Source organism: Tachysurus fulvidraco, chromosome 16, assembly GCF_022655615.1.
Source record: "Tachysurus fulvidraco isolate hzauxx_2018 chromosome 16, HZAU_PFXX_2.0, whole genome shotgun sequence".
NCBI lineage: Eukaryota > Metazoa > Chordata > Actinopteri > Siluriformes > Bagridae > Tachysurus > Tachysurus fulvidraco.
Genome location: NC_062533.1, coordinates 2786346 through 2793090, shown reverse-complemented (window position 1 = coordinate 2793090; position 6745 = coordinate 2786346). Strand labels below are relative to the sequence as shown.

At 38.8% G+C, this 6745-nt stretch overlaps 1 long non-coding RNA gene across 1 annotated transcript; it reads right to left on the bottom strand.

The window, feature by feature from the left end:
- Nucleotides 1-641: 641 nt before the first annotated feature.
- LOC125138942 lies at nt 642-1937 on the bottom strand. Its single transcript, XR_007138037.1, has 2 exons — nt 1809-1937; nt 642-1690 (listed from the first exon to the last, which is right to left on the bottom strand). It is a non-coding gene; the product is annotated as an uncharacterized LOC125138942 (long non-coding RNA).
- Between the last annotated feature and the right edge of the window lie 4808 nt (nt 1938-6745).

Here is a 6745-nt window from a genome sequence, read left to right as displayed (position 1 = left end):
GTTTGTGCTCGATTTGAAATGAACGTCAAGTATATTTCTCCTTCTTAGAAATAACAAAAACAATTTAGAGCTGTGACGTCACTCTCCACCCCGTGCAGTCCAAATCTCTCCAAACCGGTGGCGTTCGTTTGTGCCGCTAAAATAAACATTGTATTGTGCTGCACACATGCTTTGTACATTTAATTTTAAATAAATAAATAAAAATCTAAGAGCACATGCTTACCTTGTTCCTCTGCCAGAAGTTTTTTTCCTGTTCTGTTTTCCCACTATGCAGTGCTTAAGGTAAATAAATGTTTTAAGGGGCCAGAAACATGTTAAATGTCTATTGACTGTTAAAAGCATTCAGAAAACGTAAGACAATACACAATTATATTTTTCCACATTTTTATTGGACAAAATCCATCAGTCCTTACAATATTAGTACAGAGAAGTTACAGTATATTGCAGGTAAGATGTAAGATCACAGTGCATTGGAGATTATCTAAGAAAGAAAACATTACGAAATAAATTACCTGACAATTTCAAGCACAGATCTAAAATGCTAAACTCCACAGTTAAAATGGGGAAAAACACGCAAACAGTAAAAACAGCACCACACAAGCACAAGCGTGACCGTGTCACGACACACAGTCAAAAAATAATGTTTAATGTCTCAAACACCAAATCAACACAAACGTTCGTTTTTGCGGCACAAATCAGCACAAACGAATGGCACAGTTTTGGTGATTATTTCTTTTTATGGGGTGCGAACTTCACGGAGGTTTCTGTGAGCTGTGTCTCTGCTGTTTTATATCTGCGACACGCCGTATAGCAGGTCAGCCGCTGCCGCTAATTGCTATCAGCTGCGGATGGTTTGAAGCGCTGCTTAGCAGAGAGAAAAAAAGAGAGAGAGAAAACAAGGGAGAAGAAAACACTACAAAGACATCCCAAAACATACACAATTACGTAATGAAACGTAACAGACTTATTTTAAGCACAGAACTGTGCAGTAAAGCTGAAACTGTACATCTTCAAACTGCATCATGTAATTGAAAAAAAAAGGAAAACAAACCCCTTTACACTTTATAGAGAACTTTACAGAAGTTTCTGATTTACAAAATGCTAGTGATGTACATGCAGCCACCTTTATACATCATTAGAATGCACAATTAATGTAAGAAATTTATAATCCAAGAAACTCCTGGAACTAACAAGCAAAAACAATTAACAGCTACTTTAACAAGTCTTGTTTAGTAAAAGTCCAAATCGGTAAAAACTTTTCACATGACATACAGAAGTGTAACAATTGTTTCAACAACAAAAACATCTGTAGAGTCTGTAACACACCTTTATCACACTGTCCACAACAAGAGGGGTAGTACTAGATCCAAAACCTGTTAAATCAGTAATTGTGTGCACATCCCACCTTCTGGCAGGTGCAGGACAAAAACTGTTAAAGTAAAAAATTTGTTTAAATGATTCACCTGAAGAAGACCCAACTGGGTCGAAACGTTGCTTTTTAATTAATTAATAAAGATGGGAGTTTAAAAAGTGTTGCGGACATTACAAATTTTTCACTATTTAGTACTAGATCCACTCATGGTCAGCAATGTCTGAGATGAGAGTGAGGACTCTGGGATTGACTGACAACACTTTTTTCTTCTTGGATTCAACCTTGGTGCCTCTCTCAGGATTTATGGAAAAGAAACACCTTTATGGAAAAAAAAAGAGTGAGAGAAAGATTCAGAAAATTAACAACCTGAGATTGGATATCAAACTGATGTGTTTGATAAATCTACAAAAGGTGTCCATAAAACCAGAAATGTTACCGTTGGAGAAACTCCAGTGTTGATCGTAGTTCCACTGGGTAGTGAATGTTAAAGCAGTAATAACTGCCAAACATCAGGCAGATGGTGGAGGTGAAGGTTGTGATGTGGTCATTAACGATCTTCTTGTCGATGCTCAACATGAATGTCTCAGCAGCGAAGCAGGAGGAACCTGGGAATAATAATTTTTAAAAAAATTCAACCGTTTAATAATAGGGGCTTCAATGTCAGTTTTATATATAATGCAGATACTTGAAACAAACAGGTGGATGGACCCTGCCAATATTGGTAGTAAACAAATAAAAAATGGCTTGATAAAGTAATTAATGTGCCAAATAAAAATATTACATAAACAGGAAAGTAAATATTAAACAATAAGATTGGAAATAAAAGGGAAAATTAAATAAATAGTGCTAATTTTAAATTAAAACTGAAAAGGATAAATATTGATCTATGCCAATGTATAATAAAATAAGTTGGTAAAGTTTCTTTCTGGCTGCTGTATTAGGCACAATAATTAATCAAGTCATGTATTTAGTTCTTTTTTTTAATTACCAATTACGGCAGGATCCATCTTCAATAGTAACGTAGATCATAGGATGAATCATCTTACTGGCTGAGCTTCTGAGGTTGTGTTAGCTAGTGTTTCAGTACGTAAGCTAGCGAATGTGTGCGAGAATGAATAGATGACTGAATGTATTGAAGTCCTCTGGACTACATAAAATGTTATACAAATTGTGAGAAATGATATAACAAAACTAAACAAGCCAAGAGTACAATAACATTGCAGTTACATCAGAAAAAAACATTTTAGTCACTTTACTTACCACAAACAATAATGAAGGGTGTTGGTGGCACTTTCTCCATCTGAACATCCTCTGCAAGGCTTGTCGTCTCAACACAGTGGAACAGAAGCTCTTCCTTCTCATCAAAATGAGCCAGTAAAAGAAGCAGCATCTCAGTGACTTCTTGGGAGCAACCACTGGACTGACCTCTTTCAGTCTGAAGCTTGAGAAGAGCGTTCAGGACTCGTTTGCTTTTTTGTGCATCAACATACAGTATCTCAGGAACTTTAACAGACGTCTACATTGGCAAGGAAGGTTTCCATCAGATTCACACCAGTCGGCTCTTGGAAATGTGCTGGCATACCAACTTCATTGAAGAGAAAGGGCCATTCCTGGCATAGTTTCTGGATGCTTGCCCCTTTGTCTTTACGCTGGGTGTAATAGGTGCACTTGACTAGTTCTTTCACAACATCTGTACTGTAGTTCTTCTTAAACATCTTCATTTCTTCTTCTTTTTCAAGCTGACTCTCCATAATCTCCGAGAGTGGCAAATGCTTTGGCTCCCAGCTCATACATCCATAGGTGTCTTGAACACTTGCTTTTTGTTCGGTAGGTATTTCGTCTGTGTCCTCATCATCTGATGCTGCTTTTTCAACTCTTGCCTGAAGTTGCTTCACCACAGAATGTTATCCTGGTCCAATAACGTCGCCATCAATCACATCTTGCAGAGACTTTGGATACCTGGCCACCATCCTTTTTGCTATCTCTTTTATGTTGTGTTTGGTTGGATTCTTGCAAATCTTCCTCATTTCAGAGACCACGATCCTTACCATTTCTCTTCGTTGTCTTGCACTAGGTCTTTTCTGTCTTTCCAAGTTCTGTATTAACTCCTCAGGGAGCCTCTGCCATGGTATTTCAAATCGCTTTAAGCAGTTTGGTATTAATGGTGTACAGATTCCTGAAGATGATGTAGAGGTGGATGACGCTGGTGAAGAAGAAATTCAGGGTGCAGAGTGAAAGACAACCACTGGAGAGGAATGCACAGATTTTGGTGTTGAAGTCCCGGAGACTGAAAAGAAGATATGAAAGTATTAAACACTGAGTAATGCTTTTTCTGTTTTGTTAAATTACACACTGTATAGATGCATTTGGAGACATTAAGGTTACACAAAATAGTAAAAACTATTTAACAACATTTATTTATTCAGGAAATAATGATGATCATCATTAGACTCATAAAAATTCATATTCTAACCTTAACACCACGTTAACAAGTGTGCCATTGGGTGGTGTGGTGACATTGTTCTATACTCACTATTTTTGGTCCAGGCAGCAACCAGTCCTCAGGCTTGTATGGGCTTTAACACTGGCAGCAAATCGTTTTCTGGGATGTACTTTAAATCATCTGTGGTTGCCGCACCAAGTGTTTTCAAAGTATCTTCAACGGGCTTAACAAGTTGATCAGGAAGGTCCAGAAGCTCTCCTGCTATCACATCCCCTATGTTCTTTAGCAGCTGTGATTCAGCCATATCTGTTAAGACACACAAACAAAGAGTTTGGTCTCTGGTCCAATGAAATTAAGGCATTCAGTCTGACAAGATGCTGTGCTTCAGTGGAATAATCTGGTAACCATTTTTACATAAGATGACAACGGCCACAAGTCAATCAGTTCACTGCTGAGTCTGCACTCTAATCTGTCGGTGTCTTTTTTTGCTGAGTACATGTGGAAGTAAGAAATAAATTCAGCATCATAAACTCTCATGAGAAAATGAAAAGCTGAATCATCCTTAACAAAAATCAGCAGAAGTTCACCAAACTCCACTGACTCATCATACTTCATGACAAAAAACTGGCCCTTCCCGTAAGCAAGGCCATTGTACTGAACATCAACTGGAATCTTTGTATTCCTTTCAGTTAAACCAAAATGTAGGACTGCGTCTTTAACTTGCTCACTGTGAAGCTCCAAGTAAAATGGTGAGCCATCTTTTATTTGCAATGCTGGAGGACTGACTGCCCCAGCAGAAAGGAAGGCCTGGAACATTTGATGTCTCTCTGAAAAAGTCAAGCACAGGTTTTTGAACTTTTTCAGATGCCTTGTGCATCTTTTGAAGTAACTGTGTTTGCTCTCAAAGCGCATCATCCAAAGCCTGATGAGAGGGCCAAATTTCAGGATTAGCCCTGGTTAATGTCGTAAGTAATGGTGTTAAGGCTTTAAGTTTATTTAGGTATTAGGAAACAATGCCTTTCTGGTTTCCCAATATTCTTGCATGAGAGCATCCAGATAAGTAACCTGGGCCTTGGAAATTTGCTGAACACAAATTAAGTCAACGACGTCCTTGAGCTGCAACGTTAACTGCCAGACATCATCTTGAGGTAAAAGTCTCAAGAAGTTCCAATTTTGAACAGCTTGTCCACTAAGTTTCAATGTTTTTGGACTGACCTCACAAGGCGTGGATAAAGTATCTGTTCCTTTGTATTTAAATTTAAATTGTTCAGAACTGTGTAAGTGAACCATTTCTTTGTGCAGATGAAATATTTGAGGTAAAGAGCAAGATCGTATGAGAGGACACCCTCAAAAATGTCATGACCAAGACATGGGGGCTTGAAACCAGTCCATCAAAGTTTTGTGAAGAATTAAACACAGACCTGAACTTTATCCCCTGTACGTCTGACACGTCTTCTCTTTCCAGCTGTTCTGTGGCAGATCTTTAGGCTTCTGGAGTCCTCTGAGGTCCACAGACTGCTGGATCAGCACCCTGAAATTTAGTTCGAGTTAACAGACAATATCTGCATAAATACACTGATGAACTGAAATTTTCTGTAAACCCCCCAATACAATGAGAGCCCAGGTTGTCTCCAGCAATGCAGTAGAGAGCTCCCATCACGACAGTTTTGTCTGCCATCGTTATGCCATTCTCCTCTAGTACTTTCAAATCGTTCAGGAGTTCTGAAAAAACTTTGTCATGGCCAAATTCCTTAAAACCCTTCTCTCTACACAGTAAAACTAGCTGCATATGATCAGCATTGGACCGGGCATGGGGAGGAATGTTGTGTAGAGAGAAGGACACAGCCAAAACCTTGTGCTTCTTTTTTGCAGAACCAAGTGGGTTCACTACTTCAAATGCATCCTGGTATAGAACCAGCTTGAGACAATTTGGATTTTCTTTAAAAAAATATGCTTGACACAAACACGTCTCCATCACAACAGTCACTGAGAACATCTGGTCTGGAAACATCAGGATCCGCTGATATGAGACCTTGCCAAAAACTAGATTCCAGTTTATTCTTCAAAGTAATTAGCACAGGAACATAATAAGCAAATCTCTCAGTTCTGTTCTCGTCTCTGCCCAGGAATACTTCTTTTGGTTCAACGTACTTAAACACATCTTTAAAGCACTGAACTCTTGAGTAAGCAGTTCTCATAGGTCCTGTGTGACAAGCAGAGAACAAGTCAGATTGTTTTACTGTGTCACAGATTTTTATAACATCCTCATCTGAAACTGACATATCTTTTAGAAGTGAGCTTAGTCTATTCAGTGTACACATCTGTCCCAGTTCATGTATATTTTGTATTTCTTCAACAACTGTTTGAATGGTAGATGCTGGCAGAAGATGCTGTCCCTGCAGTTTAATGTAAAACATGCATACATTTCTGAGATACAGGTCACTGAAATTAGGACCATACATACAAGGATTTTCTGTATCTGACACACTGGCAGCTTCCTGGATGGTGGCACTTGTAGTTGGACTCTCTGACCGAGTATCTTTGTTTGAACCCCAAATCACATTTTTTAAACATTTGTGTTTTCTAGTCATATGGTGTCACAACCAGAAGAGGAAGGAAGCGGACCCCCACACAGGATAGCTTCAAATGAAAGGGGTTTAATAAATAATAAAGACAAATACAGGACAACAACGAGGACTAAAATAATACACATGACGAAACCAACCTAGACTAGACGTAACCAATGAACACATTTGTACACGAGACAATAATGACACAATGAGGAGCAGGTGTGGTGACAGGGAAGAGCAGACGAAGGCGGGGCAGACACGTGACGAGGAACGACAACAAACACACGTGGCCGAAAGTCCGTGCTGAACCCTGACATATGGGAGGTAAATGAAGATTTTACAGAGAACACACTTTGACAT